Genomic DNA, 20,667 nt, shown 5'->3' on the forward strand with positions numbered 1-20,667 from the left:
TTGAAGCACTAAAAAAAAAAGGACATGTTGACTCCCTTTGCGTATCCTAATGCTACAGGCATGCATCAAAAAAAAAAAAAAAAGGAAGAAGAACCTTTAGTGCCTGGAAATAAATCTAATCTTCTCCAAGCACTCAATTTTTACCAGCTGTTTGCAAAATGTGAGCCAATGTGCTGAGAAAGAGACCTTTCATGATCGCATTGTATCTATGCAACTGTATCCAATGGTCACTACAGAACCAGGGGTTTGCCTGAGGACAGCAAATGAATCTATCTCTAGACAAAATGTACGGCTCCCCTTGAGCAAGGAGAGTCCAGAGTTATTTTTTTTTTTCCTACCATCATTCTTAACTCAACGGTTCAGCTTCTGACATTATTCAGAAAATAAAATGCTATTACAGAATTTCATTTCATGGGGCACCTGGGTGGCTCAGTCAGTTGGGCGTCCGACTCTTGGTTTCAGCTCAGGCCATGGTCTCACAGCTCATGAGATCAAGCCCTGTGTCAGGCTCATCGCTGTGGTGCAGAGCATGCCTGGGATTCTCTGTCTTCCTCTCTCTCTGCCCCTCCCCTGCCTGTGTGCACACGCTCTCTCTCTCTCTCTCTCTCTCAAAACAAACAAATGAACTAAAAACAAAAAAAAAAAAAGAATTTCATTTCATGAGACGATTCACAAGAAAGTTCTCCAGCAACAGAAGGCTAGTTTTCTCAGACACAAGAGAGCAAGCTCCTTCCACAGACGCTGGTGTTTCAGAGCTAGTGAGAAAGATGAGATCCAGACCTGGGACCCAGAGCCCTGAGGAGGGGGCACTGACTGGTGGGTGCTGAGGTGTCTGAGCTTGGACTGAGGCTTCATGTGCCTGGAACTCAGATCACTAGGAGGGGGCACTGGGTAGCTGGTGCTACAGCCTCTCAAAGTAGTGTGAATCTGGCTTTGGAAATGTTGGAAATGTTGGAAAAACTACAAATAGGATCCAATAGGATCCATTTGCTTCCTGGGAGGAACTGTCACCACCAGGGTGGGGAACCGTTATTGGAGTGGTATTCACAGGAACCCACAAGCCGGGAGAAGGTGGGCAGAGAAAGTCCCTTCCTCCTGCAGCCTCATAGCTTCTATTGAGCGCTCCCTCCTGACAGAACCTAACTGGGTGTCAGTTTGGTGGGGTGGGGGTGGGGGGTTTGAGGTTTGCAAAGCCCCAGCCCAGTCGCCCAGAGCAGAGAAAGACGGGTTTGCGGCCAAGAGACAACAGCTTAATGACTGGCAAGCACTCACCAAGGCTTTCAGCCTCGGAATACTAAAGCTCTAATTTTCAAATAGTTCCTCTGCTTGGAATTCAGTGAAACAGTAAAATATCAAGGAAACTACAGAGGAGCTGTCGTGTACTATTATGCTGGCAAAAGTGCACTCAGCTCAGAAGGTGGGCTTTGGCTAAAACCTGAAGACAGCGAGGGATGCATCTCCTGCATATTTTAGCAACATCAATATCACTGAGGTAGAAGGGTTGAAGAATTGCACTGCGCTAGAGATGCATTAACAGTAGACAACATCTGGGATACCACCGGAAAGTCAAAGGACAGGCTGATGGTAGAGAAAGAAAAAGGTAGAGCTTTTCCAGCAGTTAAGAAAGCATTGTGCATTGTGGGAAAAGACTACTTCTGCTCATAACTCATTAATTTTGAAGAAAGCGGCCTCATTCAACCGCCTCCAGGTCTGCAGCCCCACATTGTCCTTTGCGCTTCTGTGAGGAAGCCAACCGGCCAATACCGGGAACTCTTGTGAGCCCGAGTGTGCTCCCTCCCAGGGCGTTAGCCACTGGTGGTCCTAGGCTCTCTCCCCATGCTCCCCAAACAAAACAGTCTGTTCAGTTGAGTAAGGTCAGAGCATGTGTTATGTTTTCGGAATGCTTTCTTTTCAAAGACAGGACATGTGGATGTAAAGGGCTGGCATTTATTAATTCAGAATAACTCACGTTCAAAGTCCCACGATAGTCAATGTGCTGCTGACAATTGAGAAAAGGAAATCAGCAAATCCTAGGGAAATGACCTCTGTGAGATTTGCACTCACAAGCAATGCCTGAAAGGGTGAGGACCCTTTGAAAACATCAGGATGGAAATCTTGGCCCCTCCATGGAGAGGGAGACCCTCCCTCCACTTCCTGGCTTCCTTTCCAGGCCTCCTCGCAGCACTGGTCCTGCCTTGCCCAGAGTCACATGGGGGCATCTCGGCCCCTGGCATGGCCTTTTCCTATTAAATGATGATAAAGAAAACATTTAGGTTTAGAACAGGAAAACATGACAAAATTATGCAATAAATGTATAAATATGCCCTGAGGGTAAATGCATTATGCACCTTCTAAAAAGTCCCCACAGCTCTAAATGCCTATGATTTTGGCTCTGAACTCTGTTGTTTGTTTTTGTCGCATTTAACTTTGGCTACTTGCTTCTGTGCAGAGTGGATGTTTTTCAAGTTCAAAGTGAAAACTATGCCTTTTATCTTTCTTATGAGGCTTTTTTAATCTTCACCTGGCATTCATGTCCTTTTGGCAACAGACGTTTTCTATCCCGTCTCCTTACTCGGTCCTACTCGGTCCTACTAAGTAAATTCTAATGCTTTGTGGGTGCTGTAATTAGCTTTTGGGGGGTAAAAGTAATTATAATGTGGTAATAGTCCTTTAAGAAGTCAGCTGCCTCCAGGAGATCTGTCCTCCTCTGAGACTACCAGCAAAGAACCAAGGTACTTAGAGGTCTCAGGAGGTTGCTGAAGTCTCCCCAAATTACACACAAGACTTTTGTGCATATAACCTGTGCTTTTGTGAGAGAAGATGGCAGTAGTTTTCTCCAGATACTCAGAGAACTTGTTGACCTCAAAAAAGTTGTGAATCCAGACTTGAGAGAGCAATGTGTTACTGAGACCACCCAGACAGTATACCTGACTGCATCTTGTTAAGGCCTCTATGTCAACTTTTAAGATTCTTGTAGGCGGGTGTAGAGATCTACTCATCTTGTAGCCATCCAAGACAAGCCTCATGTGTAAGTTCCCTTTCTTATTAAAACTGCCACCTACCTATTTATCCAAAGGATACAGGTGTCCTGTTTTGAAGGGGCACATGCACCCCCATGTTTATAGCAGCACTATTGACATTAGCCAAAGTATGGAAAGAGCCCAAATGTCCATCCATGGATGAATGGATAAAGAAGATGTGGTATATATATTAACATTCCATTATATATGTGTATGTATGTGTATATATATATATATATATATATATATATATATATAATGGAATATTACTCAGCAATCCAAAAGAATGAAATCCTGCCATTTGCAACACCATGAATGAAACTGGAGGATATTATGTTAAGTGAAATTAGAGAAAGACAAATATCATATGACTTCACTCATATGTAGAATTTAAGATATAAAACAGATGAACATAGGAAAGGGAAGCAAAAACAATATAAAAATAGGGAGGAGGACAAAACGTAAGAGACTCTTAAATACAGAGAACAAACTGAGGGTTGCTAGAGGGATTGTGGGTGGGGGGATGAGCTAAATAGGCAAGAGGTATTAGAGAGGACACTTGCTGGGATGAGCACCGGGTGTAGGGGATGAATCAGTGGACTGATTCAGGAGTAGACTCCTGAAATCACTGCACTATATACTAACTAACTTGGATGTAAATTTTTAAAAATAAAAAAATAAAAATAAAAACCCTGCCTCATACCAAAAATCCTAAACTTGTGAATCCTAAACCTGTCTAAAATCTGTTATATGAATGCATGGAAGAAAACTAATAAACAAAATGGCTTTTTTTGTCCATTCAATTTCTTTTCTTTTCCCTATCCCCACCCCATTCACCTTGCATTTCCCTACCCCTCCCTCCTCCTACACTTAGTTCCTTTAATCATTAATAGCTGGTCATGATTTTTCTGAGCTCTGTCTATGGGGTTCAGCCAGTTCCTTTCAAACTACACACGAGCCAATGGTTAGTGTGTATAATCACATTCCCTGGGAGGAATATTCTGGGAAATAATTCACTTCATCTAACATAATCTCCTTGCCCTGGTGTGGAAAGGCCCTTCAAGCTGTGGGTCGAAGGAAGTTCCCAGGAAAGGAGAAAGACTCCTAACTAAAGTTGCAGAGAGAGGGAACAGCAGAGAAGCCCCTGAGGGAAGTAGGTAAAGCAGAAAACAAGGGGCTCCTGCCTGCTGGGCACACACATCTCTCCTCCACACCCAGGCTGAGCTTTCTGACAGCAGCTCCTACCCAAGGGCCAGCCTTAATGTCTGACATTCACACACACACCACAACCACCACCACCTGAGGCCTGCCAGCTCATGCAGACACTTTTATTCATTCAATGAGCCAACACTTTGGAGGCCTAATTATGCACCAAGCACTGTACTAGGTATTGAGGATCAAAGTTGAGTAAGCTCAGAGTCCACAAAGATGGCAAACAGACACACACACAGCTTACGGTGCGACACTAGTCTTGTTTCGGCAATGCCACTTGCAGAGTGGACACACAGATGGGTGAGGGAGATGCATCACTGGTGGGCATCACCATCCTACTGTGATGATGGCAGCTGCCCAGAGGACGGAACCCTACCCCCCGTCTGCCAGAAAGCTGGTGCCTGTCCTGACTACTCGGTCTGCTGGGTCCTACTCCAGCCTTTAAAACGCTACCACATTTGGGGCGCCTGGGTGGCTCAGTCAGTTAAACGTCCAATTCTTGATTTTGGCTCAGGTTGTGATCCCAAGGTAAGGGGATCAAGCCCCGTGGCAGGCTCCACGCTGAGTGTGGATTCTCTCTTTCTCTCCCCTCCCCTGCTTGTGCTCCCTCTCCTTCTAAAATAAAAATAAAAATAAAAATAAAAATAAAAATAAATCAAAAGGCTACCACATTTAAACCTAGTAGACACATGGGCAAAGATATAAACAACCAACACACATGCCTACAAAAAGATGCCTAACACCACTAGACCACTAGTTGTGAAAACAAATTAAAACAATACTAATAGATGGGTAAATGTTTTAAAGATAGCCAGCACTGGTGAGAATGTGAGGAAATGCACACTCCATACATTGCTGGTGGGAGTATGAATCATTACAACTTTTTGGAAAATAATTTGACAATATCCACCAAAACTAGAAATACATATCAACTTTGACCCATGAGTCGTACTTTAGGAGATTTCGTCTACAGTAATTAAAGCAATATCATTGTTTATAACAGAAAAGGAAAATAAAATTGGAAACATCCTAAATATCCACAATTAAGGAGCAACTAATTAAATTATATTATCTGTACCAGGGAATATCACACAGCCATGAAAAAGAACAGGTTACATGTATACATATTTGCCTAGAAATATACCAATGATGTATTATTTAGAGGAAGTGTATACGAGAAAATTATGGGGGCACCTGGTTGGCTCAGTTAGTAGAATATGTTATTCTTGATCTCAGGGCATGAGTTAAAGCCCTATATTGGGTGCAGAGATTTCTTTAAAAAAAAAAAAAAGAAAGCTATGGATAAATATATATAAAGAAGCTTATTTTTAGACAGAAATATAAAGAAAAATGCACATACACTTACACACACACACACACACACACACACACACACACACATACATGAACGTTTGAGCAGAGAGAAAGATATAGAAGGTTACAAACCAAACTATTCAGATTGGTTGCCTCAAAGGATGGAACTGGAGAGAAAGAGAGGATTATTTCATTTTTGTTAATACATCTTTGCTTTGTTACAAGTGAAACAAGGGCATGATTTTTTTGCCCAGTAATCAGAAAACATCTAGTCAAGAGAACGAGAAAATAAGACACAAACTGGGAGAAAATATTTGCCCAAGATATATCTGATATAAGAGTTTTAAAAGGAACTCTTAAAACCCAACAGTAAGAAAACTGAACCTGATTTTAAAAATAAGCAAAAAGATCTGAACAGACACCTCACAAAAACAGATATAAAAGTGGCAAATAAGCATATGAAAAGATGCTCAACAGCATGAGTCATTAGGGAATTGAAAATTAAAACAACAATGAGATACCACTACATACTTATTAGAATGGCCGAAATCCAAAACACTGACAACACCAAATGCTGGTGAGGATGTGAAGCAACAGGAACTCTCATTCATTGCTGGTGGGAACGCAAACTGGTACAGCCACTTTGGAAGACAGTTTGGCAGCTTCTTACAAAACTAAATATACTCTTACCATATGATCTACCAATCACATTCCCTGGTATTTTCCCAAATGAGTTGAAAACTTATGCCCACACAAAAACCTGCACAGGGATGTTTATAGCAGCTTTATCCATCATTGCCTAAACTTGGAGGCAACCAAGATATCCTTCAGTAGGTGAATGGTACTTCTCCACATTGGAATATTACTCAGCACAAAAGAAAAATGAACTATTAAGCCATGAAGTGACCTAGAGGAAACTTAAATGCACATTACTGAATGAAAGAAACCAAACTGAAAAGGTTAAATACTGCATGATTCCAGCTATATAACATTCTGGAAAAGGCAAAACTAAGAAGACCATAAAATGATCAGCGATGGGCAGGAGGGCAGAGCACAGAGGATTTTTAGGGCAGTGAAACTACTCTGTATATACTATAATGGTGGATACATGGCATTACACTTGTCAAAACCCATAGAATATACAACACCAAGAATGAATTCTAATGTAAACTATAAGCTTCTGATGATAATGATGTGTCAGTGTAGGTTCATCGACAAATGAACAAATGTCCCACTCTCTGCTGGGGATATTGACAATGGGGGAGACTAGGCATGTGTGGAGGGAGGGGTTATATGGGAAATCTTTGCACTTTCTGCTCAGTTTTGCTGTAAATCTAAAACTGCTTTACAAAAATAAAGTCTACTAGAACTTGGTTTAATAATTCTGAAAAAATCTAGCGAGGTGTTTAGTTTTAGATACAGCCTATTTGGAAATGACCACATGGGATTGGTCGATCCTGGTCCTGCCATTCAAGAGGAGGCTTTAGAGCAGCTAAAAAGAATAAACTGGAGCCATAGATGCTGCAGTGGAAACACATCCCAGCCCTAGAGATGGGTAAAGAAAATACGTCATAAGAACACGTACAGTGTGACCATTTGTGTTGAAATAGAAGCAAACCATGCAAGTACATGTTTGTTGATGTACAGAAAAATTGCTAGAAGGAGGATAAGACACTCTTAGGAGTGGTTGCCTACCTCTGGGGGACGGAGGGAGGTCTCATACCCTCTTGTCCTGTCTGAACTTGATAAGAGTACATTAGCTTATAAATAAGTAAAAACTAATTGTTTTAGGAAAAGCGTTTTCCCCCCTTGCCTTTATCAACAGACTGCACAGAGATGTGAGTGTACAGTCTGACCAGTGGTTATAAAGCCTGTGTCAGGCTCGAGCTCACAAAATCAATCATAATTTTCTACATGTGGTACCCCCCTGGCCCTCCAGTGTTACAAAAAGAAATGTCACAACCAAGTTAGGGTATGTCCAACTTAAAGAATTACAGGGATGCCTACATTTAGATAGTGCTTTACAATCTAGGAAGGGCAAAAAGTCCCCTTTGAGGAATTTGTCTTCATGGAAGTAATATATAATAGAAGCAGTAATTTTAAAGGTATATATATCATAAGCAGAATGGCAAACCTGTACTCACTATAAACACTTACAAAATATATCCAATAAATGCATCAACAAACTGTATCATCCCTGCCCGTAGCTATTAAATAAGCAATTATGAGAGAATCCACTTTACACAAAATTTTAAACCCTCCCTGCATGGAAGATCATATGTACATTGGGTTAAGGCACAGCCTAGAACAAATTGAAACTGTGTCTTTAAGGGGTGCCTGGATGGCTCAGTTGGTTAAGCGTCCAAATCTTGATTTCAGCTCAGGTCATGATCTCACTGTCATGAGATAAAGTCTCCACACTGGGCGTGACACCTGCTTAAGATTCTTTCTCTTTCTCTCTCTCTGCCCCTCCCCCATTTGCTTGTGTGCGCACATGCATGCACACTCTCTATTTAAAAAAAAAAAAAGTGTGTCTTCAAAAGCGCCCAGATGTCCCTGGTTTTTCTCTTCAGTTGCCTCTGTCCCAGGGGGAGCAGTGTAAGTCCCACCCAAAAGCTGCATTGGAGTACCATGTGACATGGAATGCAGAGGAACGCCTCATGCTTTCAACCTCCCCACTCACCCCAGACAGAGTGAAACCAAGTGTATGTGATATACAAAGACTTTTGGTTATCTTTAGTATATTATCAGACAATGTACCTTTCAATTCATGATTTTGAAAAAAAGATCTGCAGTATTTTAAAAGAAGCTTTTATTTTATTAAAAAAAAATTTTTTTTAAATGTACATCCAAATTAGTTAGCATATAGTGCAACAATGATTTCTGGAGTAGATTCCTTAGTGCCCCATACCCATTTAGCCCATCCCCCCTCCCACAACCCCTCCAGTAACCCTCAGTTTGTTCTCCATATTTGTGAGTCTCTTCCGTTTTGTCCCCCTCCCTGTTTTTATATTATTTTTATTTCCCTTCCCTTATGTTCATCTGTTTTGTCTCTTAGAGTGCTCATATGAGTGCAGTCATATGATTTTTGTCTTTCTCTAATTTCACTTAGCATAATACCCTCTAGTTCCACCCACGTAGTTGCAAATGGCAAGATTGCATTCCTTTTGATTGCCGAGTAGTACTCCGTTGTATGTATATACCACATCTTTATCCACTCATCTATCGATGGACATTTGGGCTCTTTCCATACTTTGGCTATTGCTGATAGTGCTGCTATAAACATAGGGGTGCATATGTCCCTTCGAAACAGCACACCTGTATCCCTTGGATAAATGCCTAGTAGTGCAATTGCTGGGTCGTAGGGTAGTTCTATTTTTAGTTTTTTAAGGAACCTCCATACTGTTTTCCAGAGTGGCTGCACCAGCTCGCATTCCCATAAAAGAAGCTTTTAAATGTAGTAATGTGGTTGAAAATAATCTTTTCAGTGAGAAAAAAAATTCTCATTTTATGACAGACATCTATGGGAAAGTATCACTTGACTGATAGCTAACTTTTCAAGATCATCAGTTCCATAAAGGAAGCTCACAGTTGCTTGTGTAAGTTACAACAAAACAGTAATTGCCATGGCCATCATTTATTGACCACACACCATGTGTTTACATGCACTCTATCTTTAATCTTCACAATAACCCTATGCAGTGGGTACCATTAGTTCCAGTTTACAGATGAGAAAACTGAGGCAAAAAGCAAGAAAGCCTGCTCAAGTTCCCACAGCCAGCAAGGGGTGTAGCTAGGACTTGATCCAGGGTCTTCAGAGCTCAAGGACCACGTCACTCTCCTGACTAGGAAAGGGATAAGAGGTAAGGGATGTGCAGCAAATCCAGAGCACGGCAATGACCTTGCCATGGCCTGGTTGCAAAATAATCTGATCCAAGGTTTCCACTCTAAGAACAAGAGCTAGGTGACCTGACAGCAGCAGGGAGCTGCAAGCTCACAGTGTGCACAGAGACGGTTCAGGAGCTACCTGAGGGGTACAGGCACAGAAGCTTCAGAGAAAAAGGGCTGAAGCGGAACATAGGAACTCAGCTTATGTGGGTGATCCAATCTCATCAATGCCAAAGGATGTGAGTAACCATCCCAGGGGACGTGCTGGGATGTTGTACAAATTTCTACCGTGTCCAGTGCAACTGAGGACATCACTAATGAACCTCACTTCTTGGACATCCTGGCATTTGGAGGCAGGGGGCCAACTGATTGTGTTTCAGCCCAATTCAGCAATGATTTATTATCGCTGACAATTCTGTAAGTTGGCAGGGCTTACCTGGGTGGTTCTTATGTTCCATGTGGTGCCTACTGGCGCTCAGCTGGGGCTGGCGCATCCCAGATGGCTTCATGCACATGACTGAAACCTCAGCTGAGGATGCTGGAATAGCTGGGACTGGCTACATCTCTCCTCCATGGTTCATTATTTGGTAATCTAGTGCAAGCCTCTTTACATGGCAGCTAGATCCCAAGAGGGCAAACACAGAAGTAGCAAGGCCTAGTAATGCATTCTATTGGTCAGAGCAAGTCACAGGGCCAGCCCCCACTCCAGAAGAAATAAATTTCACTCCTTGATGGAAAAAGTGACATAAGCAAGAATTACTGGCAGCTATCTTTGCAGACAATCTACCACAAAATGTGAGTGGAAGTTGTTACATCCTATTCAGCTACCAGGTGACCTTCTGCCCTTCTCCCTTTCCTCCTCATTCCTGCCTAGAATGTGGGTGCGATGACTGGAACTTCAGCAGTCATCTTGGAAGATGGAAGCTACACACTGAGCACAGCAGAAAGAGGCAAGGAGATTAGGTTCCTGGTGAGATAGAGGAGCTGCTATGCCAGCCAAGGGCTGCCCCTACTTCCAGAGCATCTACACATTTAAAAAAATTAGTAAATTTGTAAATAAATAAATAAAGTACAGACCTCTACCTTACTTAGGCAATAGTTATTTGGTTCTTCCAGGGGACATAGGCTCAAATGTGAACCACCAACAGAAGGAATCACATAGCCCGCACTCATTTCCTGTTTAAAAAAAATAATAGTACATGTTCTGTTTAATTGTTAAGTTCCATCAGAGCCATATAAAATGAGCTAAAGCAAGATTTAAGGTAATAGTTTAGTGACAAGTACCTTGCCTCCCATGTACTAGGATGCAGTCCCTGGAAGCTTATGAGAAAGTGCTAAGAGGCTCCTCATATAAACCCTGCCTCAGAAAAATACTTTAAAAGTCTTTCGGCCAAAACTAAGCAGAGTACCTATTCTGAACACCTCACCGTGGAGGAAGAAATAGTATGCAAAGTTCAAATAGTTCAAATAAGATCACCATAGCCTCCCTCCCCGCCCATTTCTCACTTCCATCCAGTCAACAAACCCTCTTCAATAACCGAGGCTTTATTGCCATATCTGATTCATGGATAAGTAACCTGCCTTTTCTTCCCCCTTTCAAATTTTTAAAAACATCACAAAAGGCAAGTATTATAACAGAATAGGATTAAGAAGAAGAAGAAGAAGAAGAACAACAACAACAACAACAACAACAACCTAGGAAGACCCTCAGACTGGTAAGCTAAAAAGTGGCAAGGCCATTCAGGTGTTACAAGCCTGATGGGCACACCGAGGGGAGTCTGCAATGACAAATATCCACTCAGCCCTCAAATACAAGAGCGGAGGAAATGGCAGCATCCGCGCATAATACCTGTCTTTTGAAAAGTAGCTGAACTTGCCTGTGTTATTACTTCACTCATTTTCATGTAGGGTTTGGCAAATGTTCTCTTTGACTTTCGTATATATTTCAAAGTATTGGAATATTTTATATTCTCATCTATTTTAAACTAGTAGTTAGCTATCTAAAACAAATGAACACATTCTTGAAATACATTTAAATGTAATTAGAGTTCTGCTGCCATAGACAATATTGAGAGCTAGAGTAATGAATAATTTGTTGTGCTGGTTTTTACCACTTTAATCCTGAAGTCTAATTATTTGCACTAAATGCTTTTCTAGAGATTCCTCCTTGAAAGTTCATCGAGGTATAGAAAAACACAGCACCTTGCAATTTATCTACTAATCCAATTACATATCTTATGATTATATCTTACCATTTGATCATTTGTCAAAAGAAAACTTGTCGCCTACATGCTGCATCCGTTTCTATACCTGCCGTGATAACTTTTAAAATCCCAGTGATTAACCAACGTATTCCTAACTAGAGGCCTCCTCTGACTCCAGGGATGGGTTCAGGGTCCTGTCCCCACACATTTCAGCCGGCACAGCTCTCCCGCGCTCTCCCGCGCGCCTCACCGAGCTGTGGGATCCACTCGGCTGTTTCCAGGGGGTTTTTGTTTTGTTTTCACTTCCCATATCTTTGCTTCTTATCTTTCTGCTCTTTGCTTTCCGTTTCCAATCTCTCTCACTGCTTCAGCATCCGCTGACTTTCAATCTTAAAGCACCCCTGAAGTGGTGGCTTTCTGCCCGTCTGCAGCTCATGATTTACTCAGGCGGTTACTCAAAACTCAGGGGCACAGACCCAGGCTGTGCCTCTGGTTACAAAATAAACAGTTTAGCCAAGGTCCTCAAGGGAATGATTAATGCTCAGCACTAATAAAATAACAACTCAACTGCCTCTCCCATACACATCATCTCATTTGCATGATTTGTTTTCAAGGCTAAAATACTACGGACCCGCTTGGTGGAAGAAGGTCCTTTCAGGTCTCCTGACCCCAGCCCTGGGAGGCAGAGCTGTGCCCAGGCCCGGACCCTGAATCACCAGCCGGCCGCGCTCTTCACTTCAACCCATTTTGCCCACGGACTGCTTGAGTCCTTGGACCCGACTCTGACCGAGGCGCTGGAGTGGCCGGACGCGGGCTCACCTGGATCCGCCTGGGAGCCGGGCGCGGGCTCACCTGCTCACTCGCGGACTCACCTGGATCACTCTCAGACCCGGGCGCGGGCTCACCTGGTCACCGCGGGCTCACCTGGTCACCGCGGAGCCGCGCGGCCGCACCTGGGTTCGCGTCCTGCCCGCGCTGCCTGCGGCGGCTCCGGAGGCGGCTCTGCGCTGCCGCAGCCCTGCCCGCGGGGTCAGCGGGGAGGTCCGGCCAACTTATCCGTGTGCCCCTTAAGAGACGGCGGCTGGAAACGCGGACACCCCATTTCGCGGGGTCTTGGCGTTTTCAGGGACCCCTGGAGGCCAGTTCCCTCCGTACACTGACACAGACCTCCCCGGCGCTCTTCCCTTTTCCTGTGGCTAGGGAATTAGCGGCGAGGCGCGGGATCCATCGAAAACAGAAAACTAATTTCCCCCTGCTGGTGACTGTGGGGAACTGCATGTGCTGGAACAAACCTGCCACCGAGGATCCTTGGCCTCCCAGCTGCTAAGGTTGGGGTCCTTCCACCCCCCCACCCCCGTCAAAAGTTAGAAAACCTTCCTTTTATTCATTTTTTTAAAGTGTCGTATTAAGAGAAGGCAACTCCGTTTTAGCCTTCAGATTAGTGAGAATGAGAAAAATTAAGACATTGCACAAACTAATTTTTTTAACAATTTATTTCCAAGGAAAATTGTGAACATAAAAGGCAGCAGAAAAGAATAATGAGGTCCTAGCTTTTGGTATCGGTGGACTAATCTTCCTGCAGATAATGATTATAAAAGCTGAGTAAAACATTTAAAAGCAGCATTTGAAGGCCTTGGAGACTGACCAAAAGACGACAGAAATTGGGCAGGAAAGCAGTTTTGAAAGATGAACAGAAATTGTTGAGATTTGTGAGTTTGTGGCTTTTTACCTGAGGGCAACCTCCAAGCCATGAGCAGCTCCCAACTGCAGACAGCCGCAGACTGGCTTGAAGAGGACAGAAAACAGTGTGAGGCCATGAGGAGAACTAGAAAGGGAGGGGAGGAATTCAGAGAGGAATCAGTGGAGAGGATGAACCCCTAAATATACACTGTATTAGATTTCTATGGCTGCCATAAGAAACTACAAGCTTAGTGGCTTAAAACAATAGATTTATTATCTTAAAGTTCTGGAGGTCAGAAGTCCTGAACAGGTCTCACCAGGCCAAAGTCAACTTGTTGACAGGCTTTGTAGAGGCTGTAGGGCAGAATCCGTTTTCTGCTCACTCAGATCGGTGACAGAATTCAGTTCCTTGAGGTTGTATGACTGAGTGTCCTGCCTTCTTGCTAGCCATCAGCCGAGGCTCATTCCCAGCTCCCACAAGGCACTGCTGCATTCCACGACTCGAGGCTTCCTTACTCCATCTTCAAAGGCCACCACTTTGGGTTGAGTCTCTTTCATGCTTCAAATCTGTCCTCCTTTTTCTTCTGTCTCATCTCTCTGACCAACCAGGAAAGGTTCTCTGCTTTGAAGAATCATGTGACTAGACTGGGCCCACCCAGATTATCCAGAATAACTTCCCCATTTTAAGGTCAGTAACCTTAATCCCATGTGCAAAACACCTCTTGCCATGTAAAACAACATGTTCACAGGTCCTGGTGATTAGGTCACAAACATCCTCAGTGGGCCATTATGCTAACAGAGTCTGCCCTCTGCCCTCAAAGATCACCTCCTGGTATCAGGAAGTACCTTAAATACACGAGGCATGCCAATTAAATGAGATCGTCCGAATGGATTAAAAAACAAAACAGAAACTTAAAAAAAAAAAAAAACTGCACACTATATACAAAAAAAAAAAAAAAAAAAAAGGACCCTGAGTACAAAGACACAAGTAGATTGAAAGTAAAAGGACGGAAAGAGTTATACCAGGCAGCGAGAAAGAAGAAATCTGAAGTAACTAGCAAACATATGAAAAGATGCTCAACTTCACAAGTCATAAGAGAGATGCAAATCAAAACCACAGGGAGATATCCTCTCAGACCTACTAGATGGTCACCACTAAACAAACACACACAAGTCAGGCAATAACAAGTGACGGTGAGCATGTGGAGGAACTGAAGTGCTTTGTGTACTGTTGGCAGGACTATGAAGTGGGGCAGCTGCTGTGGAAGATACTTAGTTTCTGGAGGTGCCTCCAAAAATTAAAAATACAACTACCATGTGACCCAGCAATCCCGATTCTGGGTATTTGTCTAAAAGGAATTTTAAAAAAGAAAATAATTTAAAACAGGATCTGAAAAAAATGTCTGCATACCCACGTCCGTTGCTGCATTATCCAAAGTGGCCAAGAAGTGGAAGCAACTCAAATGTCTGTTGACAGATGAATGAATGAAGAAAATCTGGTATATACATACAGAGGAATATGCTGCTTTTAAAATACAAAATCCTAGAACGTGTGAGTGGCTCAGTCAGTTAAGCGTCCAACTCTTGATTTCAGCTCAGGTCATGATCTCACAGTTCATGGGTTGGAGCCCCGCATCAGGCTCTGCATGACAGCACCAAGCCTGCTTGGGATTTTCTCTCTCTCTCTGTCTCTGCCCTCCCCCGCCTCTCTCTTTCTCTCTCAAAATAAATAAACTTAAAAAAATTTTAATAAGAAGCAAAAATAAATAAATAAAATGATGAAATCCTGTCACATGCTATACAACATGGAGGAACCTCAAACACATGCTAAGTGGAATCAGCCAGTCACAAAAGGACAAAATGTGTGATTCCACTAATATGAAGTATCTACAGTAGTCAAAATCATAGAAATAGAAGATAGAAAAGTGGTTTCCAAGGGCTGGAGAGGGTGAGAAGGAGGGTTTACTAGCATTTCAGGGTATAGAGTTTCACTTTAACAATATGAAATGGTACTAAAGATCTATACCACAACAGTGTGGGTATACTTAACACTACCAAACTGTACGCTTAAAAATGGTTAAGGGGCGCCTGGGTGGTTCAGTCAATTGAGCATCCGACTCTTGATTTCAGCTGAGGTCATAGTCCCAGGGTGGTGGGATCGAGCCCCGCATTGGGCTCTGTGCTGAGCGTGGAGCCTGCTTAAGATTGTCTCTCTCTCTGCCCCTCTCCCCTGCTCAAAAAAACAAACAAACATTGGGGCGCCTGGGTGGTGCAGTCGGTTAAGCGTCCGACTTCAGCCAGGTCACGATCTCGCGGTCTGTGAGTTCGAGCCCCGCGTCGGGCTCTGGGCTGATGGCTCGGAGCCTGGAGCCTGTTTCCGATTCTGTGCCTCCCTCTATCTCTGCCCCTCCCCCGTTCATGCTCTGTCTCTCTCTGTCCCAAAAATAAATAAAAAACGTTGAAAAAAAAAAATTTAAAACAAACAAATAAAAGATTAAATGATTAAGATGGCGAATTCTATGTTATGTGTTTTTTACCTCAATTTTAAAAAAGGAATCTGAAATGACTGTATTAATATTTGACAAAATAGACTTTAAGGAAGAACATTATTACAGATAATGGGGGAAATATCATAATGATAAATGGGTGATGCATCAGGAAAACATAACAATGAAAGTATTTATGCACCGAATATCAGAGCTTCAAAATACCTTAAGAAAAACAAACAGAACTAAGGGGAGGAATAAGCAAGTCCAAAATCATGGTGAAAGACTTTAAGACCCTGTTCTTGATAATATATAGAACAAGTAAATACACACAAAAAAATCAATAGAATATCTAAAAAACAATACAGATCAGGAATTGGTGAACTATGGTCTATGGGGCAAATCCCATGAATAAAGATTTACTGGAAAACAGCCACATTTACTCGTTTATGGATTGTGGACAGCTGTCTGTGGCTGTTTTCACGGAGTGGAGGGGAGGCAGCAGAGACCATAGGTCTTGCCTCAAATACTTACTACCAAGCCCTTCATGAGACAAGCTGGTTTTCAAGGGTGTGACTGGTGGAGCAGTCGTACAATAGCTGTGGACAAGTCATTGCCAGATAATTCCAACATCTGTGTCAATTTTACTGTTGATGTCTGTTGATTGTTGTTTTCCCACGTGAGATGAGATTTTCTTGGTTTTTCATATGCCAAGAATTTTGGACTGTCTCCTGGAAATTATATTTTGTAATGAGACCCTGGGTCTTGTTTAAATCCTATGCAGTATGTACATATTTTTATTTTAGGGAATAGACCTGCTTAGGGTCATACTACAAGCTCAACCTGCCTTTTGTGAGTTGTGGTTCACATTTAAGTTGTTTCCAAAGCCTTTGCAGTACAATTTGGATAGACCCTGAACAAGTTACTACTCAGTGGTCATCTGGAGCCTGGTTGATGGTCTGTTAGTTCGGTTCTCCAGTACTTTTCTACAGTGCCCCTTTCTGGCTCTATGACCAGAAAGCTGGAGCTGGAAAGTTACTCCATGGTCATGTGCCTCTGTGACTGCTCCCATCTTTGGCCAAATGGCAGGAGGCAGAAAGAGAAACAGAGGTCTGCAGAGCACAGCTAGGCAATTTTGTTCCAGGTGCAATGAGGAGTCTGGAGACTCTGAGCAAGGACATTCCATGTCCAAAAAAATGACTTACATTTTAAGAAGGCCACTATGCCCTGTGAAGAATGGGCTGGGAGAGAGGACGCAGGAAAAGAATGTAGGGGGCCATGCTAGGGATGCAGGCAAAAGGAGAGGGTGGCCAAGGTGTGCGGAGAAGTGAAGAGTCCCCATCTGCTCCTGGTGGGGAGCTGGCACCCCAGAGTGGATTGGCTACAAGGGGTGGGAAGAGGATGCAGCAATGGTGCTTGGTGGGGCTGACACGGAGGAAGACTGGGTGGCTGGGCAGGCTGGTGGGGGAAATCAAGAGTGCCATCTGGGCCACAATGTGTCTGAGAAGACAAGTTGCAACGCAAGCAGAGATGCTGAGGCGGCATCTGGAAGTAGGAGTGTGGTGCTCAGAGGCGAGAGAAGAACTGAAGGAAAGTGTGGTGGAGGGCAGGGGAAGTAGGTGTACGTGCGCACACAGTGCATTTCTCCTCTTTTCTGCTGTATTGGTTAGTGAAGCAGATAAAGACTCTAGAAACAGATGCAACTGTGTTAAAAAAAAAAACCTTATGTGATAAACTGGCATTTCACCTAATGCCACGGGGTATGAGGATTATATGAGTTACAAGTAAGATGCTTAGAAATGCCTGGCACACATTCAGTGTTCACTGCATTGTTTAAATTTCAATTCCAATAGAAAAAGAGTAATTTACCTAGTAAGAGTTATTCACGTAACTTGCTAACCATCTGGAAAAAATGTCAGTTAGATGCTCTACCCTATACTTAAGTAGAAATACATTTCATATTGATTAAAGATGTGCATGGAAGAAGTCAAACTAGAAAAGCATGAGAAAAACATTTGGATGGATAGTTGGTTGTTTAGTCTTGGCATAAATGAGGCCATTTTATTTTATTTTATTTTATTTTATTTTATTTTATTTTATTTTATTTTTAATGTTTCACAAATTTGCATATCATCCTGCATGGGCAGGGAGGGGCCATGCTAATCTCTGTATCCTTCCAATTTTAGTATATGTGCTGCAGAAGCAAGCACTAAGCGAGGCTTTTTAAAGCTACACAGGAAACTCAGATCCAGTAACGAAAAACGTTTGACCACATACAAAATCCTATATGGCAAAAATGCTATAAACCATGCCAAAGAAAAATGGTAAGCAAGAAAGTACTGCATTCTATATGACAAGCAGAGGATAATTTTCCCCAAGACACAAAGATCTCCTAGAAGAGGAGAAGATTTCTCTTCACAAGAGAAAATGCAAGCATCAAGGAACGTGTGAAAAGAGACTTTATCTCACTTGTATTTAGGAGAACCAATAGCTTTCACATTTTCACCCATACAGTCGAACCCAACTTTCTCAGATATTATGCTTAGAGTACAAATTGCTACAACCTGTTTTGGAGGTCTGACAAATACAGATGCGCACATCATTCCACTCAGTAATTTCTCTTTTAGGAATTCAGACAAAAGAAATAAAAAGTACCAGTTCATACAAGATTTTTTGCTGTTGCAAAAATATATGTACTGACCTGGAAAGATGTCTGCGGTCTTTGGTTAAGGAAAAAGGCAAGTTATGTAGTAAGGGACTAACTTTCTAATTTTCGCTTAGCTTTTTTAATGTATGTTTTGGTTTTTTAGTGCGTGTGTATGTGTTCGTGGTAGTGGGGACAGTGGTTAGAGGGGATGTTTATACACGCATCCATTTACTTATGTGTGGACGTAGAGGAGAAGATACCTATCTGCTAAACGTCCATCAACCAGAGAAGTAGGATGAAAAGGTGGGAAGAACAGATGTAATAACTTTTCCTTTGAAAAATTAAAATACGTCTATACAGATGTAAATATATGCTTTCTTTTTACAAACTTCTGTATCATTTTGACGTAGACAGGCCAGGTCCAGGAACACAGAGGAGGTCCCACAGGACAAGCCAAGAGGGTCCTTGGCTTTGTGCAGGAGAGAAATCAGGAAGTGGGAAGTGAAAGCAGAGTTTATTGAACAGTGTAAGTGACAGAGTATAGCAGACAGAGTGGGAGACTCGGAAAGGAAACGAGAGTGAGTCTCTTCACCACTTGGGGTTAAGAGTTTATATTGAAAGGGTCCAGGGTATGTGTTCCTCCAGGAATCCAGGGTAGGGTTGGATTCGAGGGTGAGTGACAGGTGAGTAATAGTTGTTATTTCAAAAATCATCGCAGGGAGGGGATATCGATGCCAGCGGTGGGTGAGATTTGTTTGAAGCTAATGTCCTGAAACATGTTTGAAATCCAGTTCTTCTTAGATGTTATCAGGCATTTGGAGGCCTAAAACAAAACTCAAAGAATGATTAACTTTCTTGCCTCCTTCTTGGAGTGGGAACATAGGTTATTTGGTTTAGTCAGACGCAAGGTGAAATATAGAACATGAGTAAATGGGGCCTTGCAGAAAAACAGCAGAGATGGAGCCTTTCTAAAAATGGAATCCTTTCAGTTTCCCTATCTCAATTTGAGTCCTTTCAAATATTGAAAATGAAGGATAAATAAGGGTCTAGTCTCCAGAATATATCTTTTAAAACTCTAACAACTCAACAACAAAAGGCAAACAACCCTATTTTAAAATGAGCAAGGGACTTGAATAGACATTTCTCCAAAGAAAATATACAAGTTGTCAACAAACACATGAAAGGATACTTGGCATCATTATTCACTAGGGAATGCAAATCAAAACCACAGTGAGATGCCACTTCACACTCGCTAGGATGGTTAGAATAAAAATACAAGAAAACAAAACAAAAACCAAAGTGGAAAATGAGGGTTGGTGAGGATATAGGAGAAATTGGAATCTTTGTTAAACATGGCATTACTTTAGGATCCAGCATTTTCACTCCCATTTACCCCCCCCCCCCCAAAATAGAAAACATACATGTTCACAGTAGCACTATCCACAGCAGCCAAAAGGAAATAATCCAACTGTCTATCATTGATGAACGAATAAAGACTACTTGGTATACATACGACGTAAAGTCATAAAAGGGAATGAAGTTCTGATATAAGCTACAAGGCGAATGAACATCATAAACATTATACTAGGTGGAAGAATCCGGACACAAAAGATGACAGGTATGATTCCACTTACAAGAAATGGCGAGAATAAACCCACAGATTCAGAAAGCGGACTAGTGGTCGCCGGGGCCTGGCAGGGAGGGGAGAATGGGAAGCAACTGCTAAATGGGGAAGGGGTTTCTTTACGGTGATAGAAATGTTTCCAAACTAGGTAACAGTGGTGTTTGCGCAACACTGAGAATGTACTGAATCGTCAACACTCTCCTATGTGTATTTCACTTCAGTTAACGGGGGTGAAGGTAAGCTCGCTTGTGCACTGAGAGAGTAGGCTGGCCCGCTGCCGCGCTTACCCCGGTGGCCTCCTTGCGGACCCAAGTCCACATCCTCGATGGAGAATCTAGAAGGCGGCGTGGGCTGAGGAAACAACAGGGGTATCACATAGGACGCCATCAGAAGCCAAAGACAGGCCGGCCGGTCACTCTTTTCCAGCGTCGAAACCACCGCCGGCTCCCGCCACTCCGCGCAGGCGTGGGTCTGAAGCGGATCCGGGGGGACGGGGCGGAGCCTGGGGGCAGGGCCAAGGGCGGGGAGGGGGTCGGCCTGCGCGCCGGGCGGGACTCGAGGAAAACCGGAACGCCTCTGCGGCGGGCGCCTG

The 20,667-nt window shown here is 42.9% G+C and overlaps 1 long non-coding RNA gene and 1 other non-coding gene across 2 annotated transcripts; both read right to left on the minus strand.

Moving 5' to 3' along the window:
- Nucleotides 1–14,246: 14,246 nt before the first annotated feature.
- Nucleotides 14,247–20,629, minus strand: LOC128777082 (uncharacterized). The gene is made up of 3 exons (XR_008422261.1): nucleotides 20,363–20,629; nucleotides 16,339–16,535; nucleotides 14,247–15,548 (listed from the first exon to the last, which is right to left on the minus strand). It is a non-coding gene; the product is annotated as an uncharacterized LOC128777082 (long non-coding RNA).
- LOC128777196 (U6 spliceosomal RNA) lies at nucleotides 17,904–18,014 on the minus strand. Its single transcript, XR_008422379.1, has one exon. It is a non-coding gene; the product is annotated as a U6 spliceosomal RNA (small nuclear RNA).
- Nucleotides 20,630–20,667: the final 38 nt, after the last annotated feature.

The sequence above is a fragment of the Panthera pardus genome, unplaced genomic scaffold (assembly GCF_024362965.1).
Source record: "Panthera pardus isolate Hobbes unplaced genomic scaffold, ASM2436296v1 HiC_scaffold_15, whole genome shotgun sequence".
NCBI classification, from domain to species: domain Eukaryota; kingdom Metazoa; phylum Chordata; class Mammalia; order Carnivora; family Felidae; genus Panthera; species Panthera pardus.